Here is a 14,876-nt window from a genome sequence, read left to right as displayed (position 1 = left end):
AAGGCTAAATGGAATACCTTACATTGGTCAAAAGTTTCTATTTGATGAGAAGATGAATGGGTAATTAATTATTGGACATCTATGAGGAAAGGAGAGAAAAGTGAGAATGATGTTCAAGAAGGATGATCTGAACAGCATAACGAAGTATAGACTGGACAAGGGAGAGACTGGAGGTAGGGAGACCCTGAGGAGGTTGATATAATGGTCGTGCTAGGATGGGAATAGGCCAGGGTGGGGGGTGTTTGGATGAGGAGAAAAAGCTGGATCTGAGAAATGTGGGGAAGCAACGTGGCCTAGTGGAAAGAGCACACGCCTAGGAGTCAGAGGACCTGAGTTCTAATCCCAGCTCTGTCACTTGCCTGTAGTATGACCTTGGGCAAATGACTTAACTGCTCTGTGCCACAGTTTCCCCACCTTTAAAAACCCATTTTCCCTCCTCAGATTAGAAGCCCCTTGTGGGACAGGTAGACACTGTGTGACTCACCTAATTATGTTGTACCTACCCCAGCACTTAGCACAATGCCAGTTACGTAGTGAGTGCTTAATCGATACGACAGTTATTATTATTATTATCATCGTTATTTGGAAACGGGGTGAGTGATGGTGTCATTCCCTGGGGATGAGAGAGTTATGTGGAAGAGAGGATTTAAGGGGAAGGATGAGGAATTCCGGGTTTTTGACGTATTGAACTTGAAAGGCCAGCGGTTCAACCATATGGAGGTGTCTTGCGAGGCAGAGGAAATGTGAAATCGTAGGTGGGAGGAGAGGTTGAAACCAGCAAGATAAATTGGTCATTCATCCTCCAAGATGAAGCCAGTAGTGGTAGTTAAAACTGTGGGAGTGGATGGGGTCCCCAAGAGCACCGTTCAGTGAGACGGAAGGATTTGATTTAACATTTTTTCCAAATACATCTATGGAAGGAAAATATGTTTTATAAGCTACTTATCACACATAAAAAGACAGCCGAACATGTCACAGGATGCTATTCTACTTTACTGGGGATTAAATCAACAGACACAGTAGCGTGGCTCAGTGGAAAGAACACGGGCTTTGGAGTCAGAGGTCATGAGTTCGAATCCCAGCTCTGCCACTTGTCAGCTGTGTGACTGTGGGCAAGTCACTTAACTTCTCTGTGCCTCAGTTACCTCATCTGTAAAATGGGGATGAAGACTGTGAGCCCCACGTGGGACAACCCGATTCCGCTGTGTCTACCCCAGCGCTTAGAACAGTGCTCTGCACATAGTAAGCGCTTAACAAATGCCAACATTATTATTATTATTAATATTGTTAAAATTTTTACATTCTCTTATTTTCAATTGAAAATTAGCAATTGGAAATAATAAATCTGAATATGAATTGCCCAGCTGTCAAGAAAAATGACTTCTAAGAGAAATCTGGGTGCAGCCTTGGTATCAGAACATCAAAAAATTACTGCTTTCAGTCCAGACATTTTGTTGTTCGCTCAGGTCGATGAATCACTGAAACCCATTGATCTAGCAGTTGCTCTAAGGATAAATTTCCCCAAAATCTATGCAGAGAAGATAAATGAATATGCGGGTTTGGTAAAAGAGCTGAAACAAATTTGGAAGGGTAAAGTCTAGTGTCATCTCTGCAACTAGTGAAGCTCAGACCTGGAGACTCTTTTATCGACTTACCTCAGTTCAGTAAGTAGCACTTCTAAAAAATTTGTAGACTGAGAGTCTATCAGAGTAAGGGATGACCAGAAGGAATATGTCTAATGACAGATTAAGCAGAGAAATGAAAGTAAAAATGAAAAAAATATATTTTCAATAGCACAGGAAAGTGAGTTTATAACAGTGACTTGCCAATGACAGTCTCTGATGTAGCCTATGTACGGGGTTTATATTCTGAGAACTAAGGTGGATTATTACAGTTTATGTCTCTCTTTAAGCTTTGGCAGAAAGGTAACCATCTCAGGCCAAAACTGTGATTAAAAAACGAATAATTTTGCCCTAAACTGTTTTCTTCACATTTATTAAAACTTTGAACGTTATTATTTCCATCAGAAGCTAATACCAACAAGCTCAACTACTCTGTCTTTATAATGTATTTTCCAGACTCAAATATCTATTTTGCGATGAATAGATGTAACTTAAAGTACTCTGCGAGGCTGGAGGAATAATGAAGAAAAAGCAATTATTGCACATCAATCGCATAAAAAAAATATATAGGTGCCATTCTTCTAACATTCTTAATCATTTTTCTTCATTACCTTAACTGCAGCCGTTCTCCTCATTATCCAAAACATTTCTCTTCATTACTAGCTGTGGTGACGGTGGAGATGATCGGTGCTCTTTACTGCCATGATTCGGTGAGGTGCCCAGAAAACGCATAATAATTATTCATAAAGAGATGTTGGAGGCCAAATAGGAAAAACGTATAAACTGAGCCCACTGACAGGGAAGCCAGTAATTTCCTTACAGGAAAAAAAAAGCATTAATTTTCTTAATGATAGCTGGAAAATCTTTAGCAACATCGTTTGGACTCAATCTAATATGCCCCATTAAATCTAATGCTAGTGACACTTCACAGCACAAATAGTGCTCATCGGCCCAAGCCTCTTAGGCTTGTGGGGGTTGAATAGAGACTGTGAAACTTGGAAAGGCTGGAGTGGCATTTGGGATATAGGAAATGGGGAAATTCAAGATTAATCCGAGCAGGTCTTCTACAGGAGTTGTCATTTCAAAAGAGCTTTGAAGATAGGGAGAACAATAGTTCATAGAATACGAAGGGGGAGGGAGTTCCCGGCAGAAAGGAGGGCACGGAAAGCGGCATGGCCCTGTGGAAAGAGCAACGGACCCGGGAGTCAGAGGTCCTGGGTTCTGATTCCAGTTCTGCCACTTGTCTGCTGTGTGACTTTGGGCACGTCACTTAACTTCTCTTTGCCTCAGTTTCCTCATGGGCAAAATGGGGATTCAACACCCGTTCCCCCTCCTACTAAGACCGTGAGCCCCATGGGGTACCTGATTATCTTGTATCTACTCCAGGGCTTAGTACAGTGCTTGGCACCAAGCAAGCACTTAACGAACGCACAAATAATATTATACTGGTGGGTATAAAGATGAAAACAAGGCAGAGTAAGTAGGTTCTCCTGAGATAAGTGAAGTGTGTGTGAGCTGGGGTGTGGTCAGCTCTCACGTACCTCGCCAGTACTGACTTCTCTCTTCCATGATCACAGATGAACTACCTCCAGCATGTTAATCTCAACATCTTTGGAATAGACCACCTCATCTTCCTGCCCCAACAATGTCCTCCTGGCTCGTCCATCGCCGTTGCCACCCTCACCATCCTCCCCATCTTTCAAGTCCACGACTTTGGTATCATCACTGACTCCTCTCTCGTTCGACCTGCGTAATCGACCGGTCACCAAATGCTGTTGTTCTTTCTTTGCAAAGTCTGACTGCATGTAAGTCCATATAAATTGCTGCCCTGCTGGTCCAAGAACTCCTGATCTCCCAATCTGAGGCACCTACCAGCTTACAGACCACCCTGACACCACCCTCGCCCCTCTCCAGCCTCTACATCACGGAGCGGCCAGAGTCATTTGCCTAAAAGATTATTCTGCATATTTTCTCTCCAATCGATCCTTCAATCGATGAATGGTATTCATTAATAATGATGGCATTTGTTAAGCGATTACTGTGTGCCAAGTGTTGTTCTAAGCGCAGGGGTAGATGCAAGGTAGTCAGGTCGCCTCACGTGGGGATCACAGTCTTAATCCCCCTTTTAAGGATGAGGCAACTGAGGCACAGAGAAGTTAAGTGATTTGCCCAAAGTCACACAGCTGACAAGAGGCAGAGGTGGAATTAAAACCCATGACTCCCAAGCCCGTGCTCTGTGAGCACTTACTGTGTGCAGAGCACTGCACTACATGCTTGGGAAAGTACCAAATACAAGCACTCTCCTATCCTTTCTCGATTCCTGCATCAGTCTCCTTGCTGACCTCCCCGCCTCCTGTCTCTCCCCACTTCAGTCCATACTTCATTCTGCTGCCCGGATCATTTTTCTACAAAACCGCTCAGGCCATATTTCCCCACTCCTCAAAAGCCACCACAGCAAGGTGGAGAATATATGCAGAATAGTATTTTAGGCAAATGACTCTGGCCGTTCTGTGATGTAAAGGCTGGAGAGGGGCGAGGCTGGTGTCAGGGTGGTCTGTAAGCTGGCAGGTGCATCAGATTGGGAGATCATGAGTTCCTGGACTAGCGGGGCGGCAATTTATATGGACTTACGTGTAGTAAGTCCACTCCTAACCATAGGCTCTACTGTACCTGATCAACTTGTCCCCTCCTACCTTATCTCTCTGAATTTCTACCGTAACCCAGTAAGCACCTTTCATTCCCCTAATGCCAACCTACACACTGTACCTTGATCCCGGCCCTCTAGCCGCCGACCCCTCGCCAATGCCCTGCCTCTGTCCTGGAACTACCTCCCTCTTCCTACTGTAGGCAAGTCACTTAACTTCTCTGTGCCTCAGTTCCCTCATCTGTAAAATGGGGATTAAGACTGTGAGCCTCACGTGGGACAACCTGATTACTCTATATCTACCCCAGCGCTTAGAACAGTGCTCTGCACATAGTAAGTGCTTAACGCGTACCAGCATTATTATTATTGTTATCTTATAGACATTCACTTTCCCCACCTTCCAAGCCTTATTAAAAACACATCTCCTAGAGGCCTTCCTCAACTAAGCTCTCATTTCCTTTTTCCCCATCCCCTTTATGGATCATCCTTGCACTTGGATTTGCCATCTTTATTCACCTCTCCCTCAGTCCCATAGTGCCTGCGTCCATATCTATAATTTCATCTATTTATATTGATGTCTATCTCCTCCTCTAGACTGTAAGCTCATTGTGGGCAGGGAATATGTCTACCATCTCTGTTACACTGTACTCCCCCAAGTGCTTAGAACAGTGTTCTGCACACTTTAAGTGCTCAATAAATATAAATGAATGATCGATTGATTACATATAAACAAAAGTGGTAAATGAGATCCCTGTTCTTAAGAAGCTTACGGTCTTGCGTACAATCTGACAGCCCGCTCTTCAAAACCCTCCACTGATTACCCATTCCTTTTCTTATGGTATTTGTTAAGCCCTTACTATGTGCCAGGCACTGTTCTAAGTGCTGGTTAGATGCTAGATAAGCAGGTTGGACACCGTCCTTGCCCCACGTGGGGCTCACAGTCTTAACCCTCATTTTACAGATCAGGAAACTGAGGCACAGTGAAGTGAAGTGACTTGCTCAAGGTCACAAAGCACAGAAGAGGCAGAACTGGAATTAGAACCCAGGTCCTACTGACACCCAGGCCTATGCTCTATCCACCAGACCATACAGCTTCTGCATTAAGCAGGACCTCGTGACCATCAGCTTTAAAATAGTCAAACCCTCTCCCCTCTACTTATTCTCACTCCTCTCCCAGTACAACCCAGCTCTCATGCTTTAATTTTCTAAAGCCAACCTACTAATTGTGCTTTCTTCCTGTCTCTCTCCACATTGACCAGTTAGACCAGTTTCTCACGTCTTCCCTCCTGCCTGGAATTCCCTTTCACTTCACATCTACCCAGCATATGTCTTTAAATTCTGTTGCTTCCCCTATCTGTAATTTATTTTAACCTTAGTCTCTTCCTGTGGATTGCAAGCTTTTCGGGGGCAGGGAACATGCCTATTTACTGTATTGTACTCCTAAATACCTAGTACAGTCCTCGACACTGTATCGATCAAATATTTCTTGATTAACAGATTGGAGGGAATGATTGCAGAATAATTTAGAAAATGAGGGCAGCAGAGTGAAGTATGGTTTGGAGAGGAAAGATACAGGAGGCAATCTTTCATTGAGGAGGCTGACCCAAGTTGGGATATTACAAGTGCCGGGACCAATCAACCAATCAGTCGTATTTAATGAATGCTTACTGTGCGCAGAACACTGTACTAAGCTCTCGGGAGAGTGCGATATAACAGAGTTGGTAGACCCTTTCCCAGCCCACGACGAGCTTCGGTCAGGTGATTATTTAGACGTTTGGATGGAGAGGGAGGGGTGGACTCTGGAAATGCTATGGAGGAAAAAACTGATTTGATTTGGCATTAGACTGGATATGAAGGTTAGAAGGGAGGGGGGAGATGGAGACGATGCCACGGTTGCGGGTTTAACATCTAAGGAGGATGGTGAGGCTGTTCAGTTTTCTGTTTTGGATCTAATAATGAAAGTAATAATTGTGTCTGTCAAGTTCTTACTATGTGCCAGGGACTGTATTATGTGCTGGGGTGGCTACAAGCAAGTCAGGCTGGTCACCGTCCCTATGCCACATGGGGATCACAGTCGTAATCCACGTTTTTCAGGCGAGGGAACTGAGGCCCAGAGAAATTAAGTGACTTCCCCAAGGTCACACAGCAGATAAGTGGTGGAGCTGGGATTGGAAACCGAGTCCTTCTGACTCCCAGGCTTGTCCTCTATCCATTTAGCCATGAGCCTCCTCAGCGTTTTCTGTCTCCCACAAGATTTTCTGTGGGATGCACTGGGGGCCAGAAACTATCTAAGAGATACTTTTTAAGATACTTAAAATATTTCAAAACCACCGGTTCTCGTCATAAGAGTTGATAAGCTTGTGATACAGGACTCTCTAGAAGGCAAGTTGAAGTGCTTGGCCTTAGTTAAGGTCAACTGAAACTCCAGAATTCCAAAATTTGATGGTCCTCTGGGAAGCAGCACCTACTCAGCTGTAATCAGGGTTTTAACCAGGTGGGATTTCAGTCGTTAAAAAAAGAGAGATACAGGAAGTGTGCAGCACGAAATGGCTGAATACCTACGGGTCCTAGAAGGCGCTGTGACGTAGTGGAAAGAGCATGAGTCGGGAGACCTGGGTTGTTGTTCTGACTCTGCCACTGGCCTGCTGTGTGACCATAGATGTGTCACTTAAAACGTTTCTGGGCCTCAATATCCTCATTTGTGAAAGAGTGCAAAAAAAAAAAAAACCTGGTCTTTTTCCCTCTGGTGCCCCATATGGACCAGGGAATTATGTCTGATCTCATGATCTTGTCTCTTCCTTAGTACTTAGCACAGTGTTTGGGACATAATACATGTTGAATATACTCCATCATTATTATTATCATGACATTTAATTGTATTTCACCTTTGATGAGGTTTTTGAAGTAGAAAATGATGATAATGGAATTTGAGTGTTTCCCATGTGCCAAACACTTTATTAAACACTGGGGAACGTACAAGACCATCAGGTCAGACCCAGTTCCTGCACCAAATGGGGCTCACGCTCTAAAGGGGAAGCCGAACGGGTGTCGGATCCCCATTTCGCAGATGAGAAACTGAGTCACGGAGAAGCTAAATGACTTGCCCGAGGTCACAGAGCGGACGAGTGGCGGACCCGGGATTAGGATCCCGGTCCTCTGACTTCCAGGCCGGGGCTCTTTCCACTAGCCGCGTTGCTTCCCCTAATCATAATTTGCCAGAGCAGAGGGGGAAGGATTTGAACCGGCAGCTCTATAGAACACGAGAGAGTTTGGCTCCCAGAGGTGTGGCAGGTTGAAGGCCAAAGGGGACCTGCAATTGGTTGAGGAGAGGGGGAGGCAGCTGGATTGCTGCAAGCAGGAAGCACAACAGTTTGGTGATTAAACAGAACCTTTTAATTTAATTGTTTAATTGCCACTGTTCATTTGGCTTTCTCACAGAACAGTGTTCTTCCAATAAATCCCACGGTCTTGCACACACGTGGGAGGGCAGGGCCAGAGGAGGTGTCGAGACAGGCCGCGCAAGTCACACGGGAGGCCAGCGGGAGCTTGTCGGCAGAAGCCAGGAAGGCACCGGGCCGCAATGCTACCTCAGCTCCGTTGGCCCGGGCGACAGAGAAAGCTTAGGAAAGGGATTTTCATTTCAAGGCTCTATGTCTTTGTGGACTTCTGACGTGGACTCAGCCTGATTCCAAATGAACGGGAAGACAGAGTTCCAACACAGCAGACTTCCAGTAGCGAAGGAAAAAGGCTCAAGGAGCATACCGGCAGGCAGCAAGCGCCCTGTGGGCAAAGGATTATATCTACCACCTCTATTGTACTGTTCTTTCCCAAGGACACAGTAAGAGCTCAATAAACACTAATGATCGATTGACTGATCTCGCAAGGGAACAATATTAGAGGAACTGGGAGAGACGTGTTTATTCTCCCAAGGCTCTCTCAAATTCAGGACTTGGAGTGAAAGAGAAAATGTGTTCCTAGTTTGGGCTTAGGCGAGAGAAGTAGCATGGCGTAATGGTTAGAGTCTGGGCCCGGGAATCAGGAGGACCTGCGTTCTGATCCCCGGCCCTGCCACTTGTGCAAGTGACCTGGTCAAGTCACTTCGCTTCTCGGTGGCTCAGACACCTCATCTTTTTTATGATATTTGCTACGGACTTTCTAAGTGCAAGGCACTGTACGGGGGCCTGGAGTAGTCACAAGCTAATCTCGTTGGACACAGTCCATGTCCCCCACGCTAGGCTCACAGTATTAACCCTAATTTCATAGATGAGCTAATGAGGCAGTAAGAAGTGAAGTGACTTGCCCCAAGTCCCACAGCAGAAAAGTGACAGAGCCAGGATTAAAACCCAGGCCCTCTGACACCCAGACCCATGCTCTGTCCATGAGGCCACACTACTTCTCATCTGTAAAATGGGGATTAATAATAATAATGATAATGTTGCTATTCGTTAAGCGCTTACTATGTGCAGAGCACTGTTCTAAGCGCTGGGGTAGATTCAGGGTAATCAGGTTGTCCCTCGTGAGGCTCACAGTCCTAATCCCCATTTTACAGATGGGGTAACTGACGCACAAAGAAGTTAAGTGACTTGCCCACAGTAGTAAAGCTGACAAGTGGCAGAGCCGGGATTCGAACCCATGACCCCTGACACTCAAGCCCGGGCCCTTTCCACTGAGCCACGCTGCTTCTCTAAGACTGTAAGCCCCAAGTGGGACATGGACTGTGTCCAACTTGATTATCTTGTATCTACCCCAGCGCTTACTTAGTCCAATGCCTCGCACGTAGTGAGCACTTTTGTGGGCCGGAAATGTGTCTGTTATATTGTTGTGTTGTGTTGTACTCTCCCAAGTGCTTTGTTCAGTGATCTGTACACTGTAAACACTCAATAAATGTGATTGATTGATGAACAAATACCATTTAAAAGAAGTATGGCAGCACCATCTGCTTAACTAAAGAAAGCAAGAGAGGTAGAAAAAGAATCCAGTGGCTTGTCCGCTTCCTCTTACTTCCATTGTCCCCTTTTCCTCAGGAACTTTTTCAAGCTGTCTTGTAGACCACAACACAAAGACACCCTAAATCTCCCATGATTTGGAGAGCACGCAAACGTGTATTTATAGGATTACGGGGAGCAAAGTGTTGAAAGTACGTGGATATTGTGACTGGACATTAGGAGACCTGGGTTCTAATCCCTTCCACTTACCTCCTGTGTGACCTTAGGCAAGTAATCTCTGTACCTCAGTTTCCTCACTTCTAAAAGAAGGATTCCCCCCTCAAGATCTCACCTGGAGAGGTTCCAGGACTCTACGGTCTCGGCTAATAATAATATTGGTATTTGTTAAGCGCTTACTATGTGCAGAGCACTATTCTAAGCGCTGGGGTAGATACAGGGTAATCAGGTTGTCCCACATGAGGCTCACAGTCAATCCCCATTTCACAGATGAGGTAACTGAGACCCAGAGAAGTGAAGTGACTTGCCCACAGTCACACAGCCGACAAGTGGCAGATCCGGGATTCGAACCCATGACCTCTGACTCCCAAGCCCGGGCTCTTTCCACTGAGCCACGCTGCTCCTCTGCTAGAGGAGGGAGAGTCAGGCAGAGACCTACCCATTCCAGTCCTAGCTTGGGGAGTGGCTAGCGAATCGCGGGCAATCTGCTACAAGTCAAAACTCACCTGTGCTGGGCAACAGTGGCATGGAAAGAGAGTCCAGGGCGGAGACTTTACTGCGCGGAAGGCGGCAACGGTGAATCATTTCCATATTTTTACCGAGAAAACGCCATGGATACACTAGCAGAACAATTGCAGATGGAGGTGGGACGTTGTGGATGCACTCACTGTGGATCGGGGATGACTCAACAGCATAAAACAACACAAAATAGAGATTAAAGGCCTGTTTTCCCTCCCACTTAGACTGTGAGCCCCACGTGGGACAAAGATTGCATCTGATCTAATTTTCCTGTTTCTACCCCAGTGCTAGGCACAGAGTAAGCCCTTAAAAGACACCAAAATTGTTATTTTCATAATATCGACATTGTGTTCTAGTTTATTATACTTCCGCCCACGGAGTCCTATTCGTAGGAATTTACACGCCCTTCAAAATACAAGTGAACGGAGCTCAAATATTTGACTTCTCTCAAATTACCTGTAAAAATTTGCTTGAATGTATACACCTATGCCTACGAAGTTGTACGTATAGCTACATACATATGTGCAAAGACATATGCATGGCTTTAAAATGAAGCACATGTAGTAAGATCCTATCTACGTGAGCCTGTAGCTGCGAACGCTGATGCAGGACTAATATGCTCTGACCCAATGTTCGCACCAAAGTAAGATGTATATCTGTGTTCATAAACACGCACGTGTGCATACACACAAACACACGCGCGCACACACATACAGTCTCTCTACTTCTGTAGCACTGGGGTATTTTTGAAGATATCCAAGCATGCGCAAGCCATTCCCAGGGCATTTTGACTCACTCATTTGTCAATAGATCCCATCTCAGCACATACTGAGATTACACAGTGTTGGAAGTGGTTGCTCATTGTACTTCTGAAGCTCATTATATATCTTGCTACCCATTCAACAGCCTACCTCTTTCCTAAACCATATCCCAGCCCTCAACCTTCCAGGTTCTACTGGTTTGGGGAATGAGTTTTCACAGGCGGTAATTTCTCAGACGCTCTAGGCACACGGTGGTGACCGTTGTGAGGTGTCTGGGGAGTAGCGTGGGAGGGCAAGTCGATGGCATCTTTGAGAACGTGAAGCGTGGATGGCCAGGCTTGGGATTGAGGTGTGGGAATCATTCGGCAACCATCGGCGGGGATTCATTCAATAGTATTTATTGAGCGCTTACTATGTGCAGAGCACTGTACTAAGCGCTTGGGATGAACAAGTCGGCAACAGATAGAGACGGTCCCTGCCGTTTGACGGGCTTACGGTCTAATCGGGGGAGACGGACAGACGAGAACAATGGCGATAAATAGAGTCGAGGGGAAGAACATCTCGTAAAAACGATGGCAACTAAATAGAATCGAGGCGATGTACAATTCATTAACAAAATAAATAGGGTAACGAAAAATATATACAGTTGAGCGGACGAGTACAGTGCCGTGGGGATGGGAAGGGAGAGGTGGAGGAGCAGAGGGAAAAGGGGAAAAAGAGGGTTAAGCTGCGGAGAGGTAAAGGGGGGATGGCAGAGGGAGTAGAGGGAGAAGAGGAGCTCAGTGTGGGAAGGCCTCTTGGAGGAGGTGAGTTTTAAGTAGGGTTTTGAAGAGGGAAAGAGAATCAGTTTGGCGGAGGTGAGGAGGGAGGGCGTTCCGGGACCGCGGGAGGACGTGAGGATCTACTGTTTCAAGGAACGAGAGAGGGTCCATAAGAGTGGGTTATCGGCACTTCCTGCTAGAGAATGTGTTGGTTTCAGTGTCATGCTTGCTCATGGGTCTTTCAGAAACAGAGTTGCGTAGTGGATAGAACTCTCGCCTGAGAGTCATTTAGACTGCGAGTCCGTCAACGGGCAGGGATTGTCTCTATCTTTTGCCAGATTGTACATTCCAAGCGCTCAGTACGGTGCTCTGCGCACAGTAAGTCCTCAATAAATACTATTGAATGAATGAATGAGTCTAGGTTCTTATCCCAGCTCTTCCACTTCTCTGCCGTGTGACCTTGGGCAAGTTGCTTCACTTGTCTGTGCCTCGGTTACCTCATCTGGAAAATGGGGAATAGGGACTGTGTCGATCCTCATTAGCCTGTATCTACCCCAACGCGTAGAACGGTACTTGACGCGCAGTAAGTGCTTACCGGATACCATCGTTATTATCAGTTCAGCAACTCTCTCCTCCGCCTCTGATAACCTTCTCTTCCCTGCTGTCAATATCATGGCCCCATCTTCAAACGTAATAGACCCACTTATCCTCACGCTGAGAGTTTCCCGGTGATCAGGGCCTGCCCCAGCAGGGCAATAGATCCTGGAATGATACAAACACTGGCTTGACTCATACGGGCAGCCTCAAGAGTTCAGAGCTCCTCAGACGTGCACAGTAAAGGAAAACTTGCCTGGACACGCACAGCGAGATTGAGAGGTGATGCTGAGAGGCCCGGCTCGGAGGTAACCGGGGCAAAAGTTCACCTGGGGGAGGGAGATCTCTGTGGAGATTGCTTGGCAAGAGAACTCTGCCAGCCGGCCCCACCTGTGGAAAACTAGGACTTAGCACTCCATTATCAACATCTTCAAATATCTGACTGTCCGCTGCAAGCAGGGCACCGTATTAGGTGCTCCGGGGGCTTTCGGATTACGAGGAAGTCCTGAGCCCAGCCCCGAAGGGGATGATCTTCTAAAGGGAGAGGAGAGACAAAGGTGGACAGTTCCAGCAGGAGGAACATGTAGAAACGTGTAAGCATTTATCTGCACCCTTATCTAATCCTTGAATACTGTAGGTAGGCAAAGACGTAAACTCCTGTAGATGTAGATATTGTGCGTAAAATCTCCACACCGGGGAGAGGTGTGGGCTATTTTTGAATCGTGAGTCAGGCAGGAAAGGGTGACACCAGTAAAAGTCACTCAGTCATTTGTATTTATGGGGCGCTTACTGTGTGCAGAGCACCGTACTGAGCGCTTGGGAGAGTGCAATAGAACAATATAGCAGACACACTCCCTGCCCTCAGCGAGCTTAGCGTCTAGAGGGGCCCTGGATAGCAGGGTCCCAGGCATGAAGAGCAGCAGTTCTGTGTCTGGGTAAGATACCGGGTAGTCAGGTTGTCCCACGTGAGGCTCACGGTCTTCATCCCCATTTTACAGACGAGGTAACTGAGGCACAGAGAAGTGAAGTGACTTGCCCACAGTCACACAGCTGACCAGTGGCGGAGCCGGGATTTGAACCCATGATCTCTGACTCCCAAGCCCGGGCTCTTTCCACCGAGCTATGCCGCCGCTCATTCAGATACGGTGATCATGTTCAGAAGAAACTAAGAGAGCCGTGTATTGGCACTGGAGCGAGTTGTGTGGAACAGTAGTGCCTCTAGAGAAATGTTCTAGTTTCAGATAAACTCAGCGTCTTTCTCAAAATGGTGAATAGGGCATAATCAGGTCATGCTGCCCGGCATAGCACACGGGATGGCATGTTTGTCTCAGTGTTCTTAATTATCGAGTGCCATCACTGCGTGTCCCGAGCTGCCTCGTCTTATGCCGTCGAGTCGCCCCAGAGCGATGCCACGGCCGCGTCTCCCCCGGAATGTCCCACCTCCATCGGTGATTGCTCCGGTCGTGGATCCGTAGCTTTCTTGGTGAAAATAAGGAAGCGGTTTGCCATTACCTCTTTCCGCGCAGTAAACCCGAGTCTCCGCCTTCGACCGCCTCCCACCCGTGCCGCTGCTGCCCAGCACGGGTGAGCTGTGACTTGTAGCAGATTGCCTTCCACTCACCAGTCGCTACCCGAGCTAGGAATGGAATGGCTACGCCTCTTCTTGACTTTTCCTCCCATAGTCGAGACTGGTAGAGTACTGGAAACTCACCAGTTGCGACCCTGGGAGGGGTAGTTAGAGGTATATATCCTCATTGTTATTGTTATTATTAGTAGTGGTATTATATTTGTTAAGTGCTTACTATGTGTCAAACACTGCTCTAAGCTCTGGGGTAGATATAAGTTGATCAGGCCAGACACAGCCCCTGTTCCACATGGGGCTCGCAGTCTAGAGAGGCGGCGTGGCTCCGTGGAAAGAGCACGGGCTTTGGAGTCAGAGGTGATGGGTTCGAGTCCCACCTCGGCCACTTGTCAGCTGGGTGACTTTGGGCAAGTGACTTCGCTTCTCGGTGTCTCAGTTCCCTCATCTGTAAAATGGGGATGAAGACTGTGAGCCCCACGTGGGACAACCTGATCCCCCCGTGTCTACCCCAGCGCTTAGAACGGTGCTCGGCACATAGTAAGCGCTTAACGAATACCGACATTATTAAGTAAGAGGGAGAACGGGCATTGACTCCCCATTTTGCTGATAGGTTGAGTGACTTGTTCAAGGTCACGCGGCAGGCAACCGGCAGAGTGGGGATTAGAACCCAGGTCCTCTGACTCCCCGGCCCGCGGTCCATCCACCAGACCACACTGCTCCATTTCAGGACTAAACCCCCTCCTAACGCCCCCCCCCCCCCCAGGAGAGTGTGTAAACTCTGGGAATCCTTCCCCCAGAACTACCACTGCCTCAGGACAACGTAGCAGTCATCGATCCCTCTGAGACTAATAGTCGTCCGATCCTTTAGCCTCTCGGGCTACTTAATCCTCGCTTTTCTGGGGACGTGGCCACCGAGGGACTTTCCATGTGTACGACAGACAGTAAAGAGAAGACTTTTGTTTACCATTGATTTAGGACAGATTCGAAAGGCTCGGTAACTCATTATCAGTCAGCGCCCTGAGCTAAACCCCAACCCTCTCTCTAAGAGAGTTTTGAAAATCGGCAGGTTGAAAGATGGGATAATTGCTGAGAGTGCAGCGAGAGCAGATTTATGCAAAGCAGTTTACAAGCTCCATTTTCTACGGATTGAAAACAACCCTAGGGCACGGGGCTGAGCGCACATGCTGTAAGGTTGATTGGGAGTCTAATCTCGTAGACATCCAGACATATT

At 47.1% G+C, this 14,876-nt stretch overlaps 1 non-coding gene across 1 annotated transcript; it reads right to left on the bottom strand.

The window, feature by feature from the left end:
* Nucleotides 1-13,657: 13,657 nt before the first annotated feature.
* Nucleotides 13,658-13,795, bottom strand: LOC114816793. The gene has a single exon (XR_003764601.1). It is a non-coding gene; the product is annotated as a small nucleolar RNA SNORA7 (small nucleolar RNA).
* Nucleotides 13,796-14,876: the final 1,081 nt, after the last annotated feature.

This window comes from Ornithorhynchus anatinus, chromosome 14 (genome assembly GCF_004115215.2).
Source record: "Ornithorhynchus anatinus isolate Pmale09 chromosome 14, mOrnAna1.pri.v4, whole genome shotgun sequence".
In the NCBI taxonomy this organism is placed as follows: domain Eukaryota; kingdom Metazoa; phylum Chordata; class Mammalia; order Monotremata; family Ornithorhynchidae; genus Ornithorhynchus; species Ornithorhynchus anatinus.
Note: the sequence above shows the minus strand (reverse complement) of the source record. Positions and strands in the feature narration are given on the sequence as shown.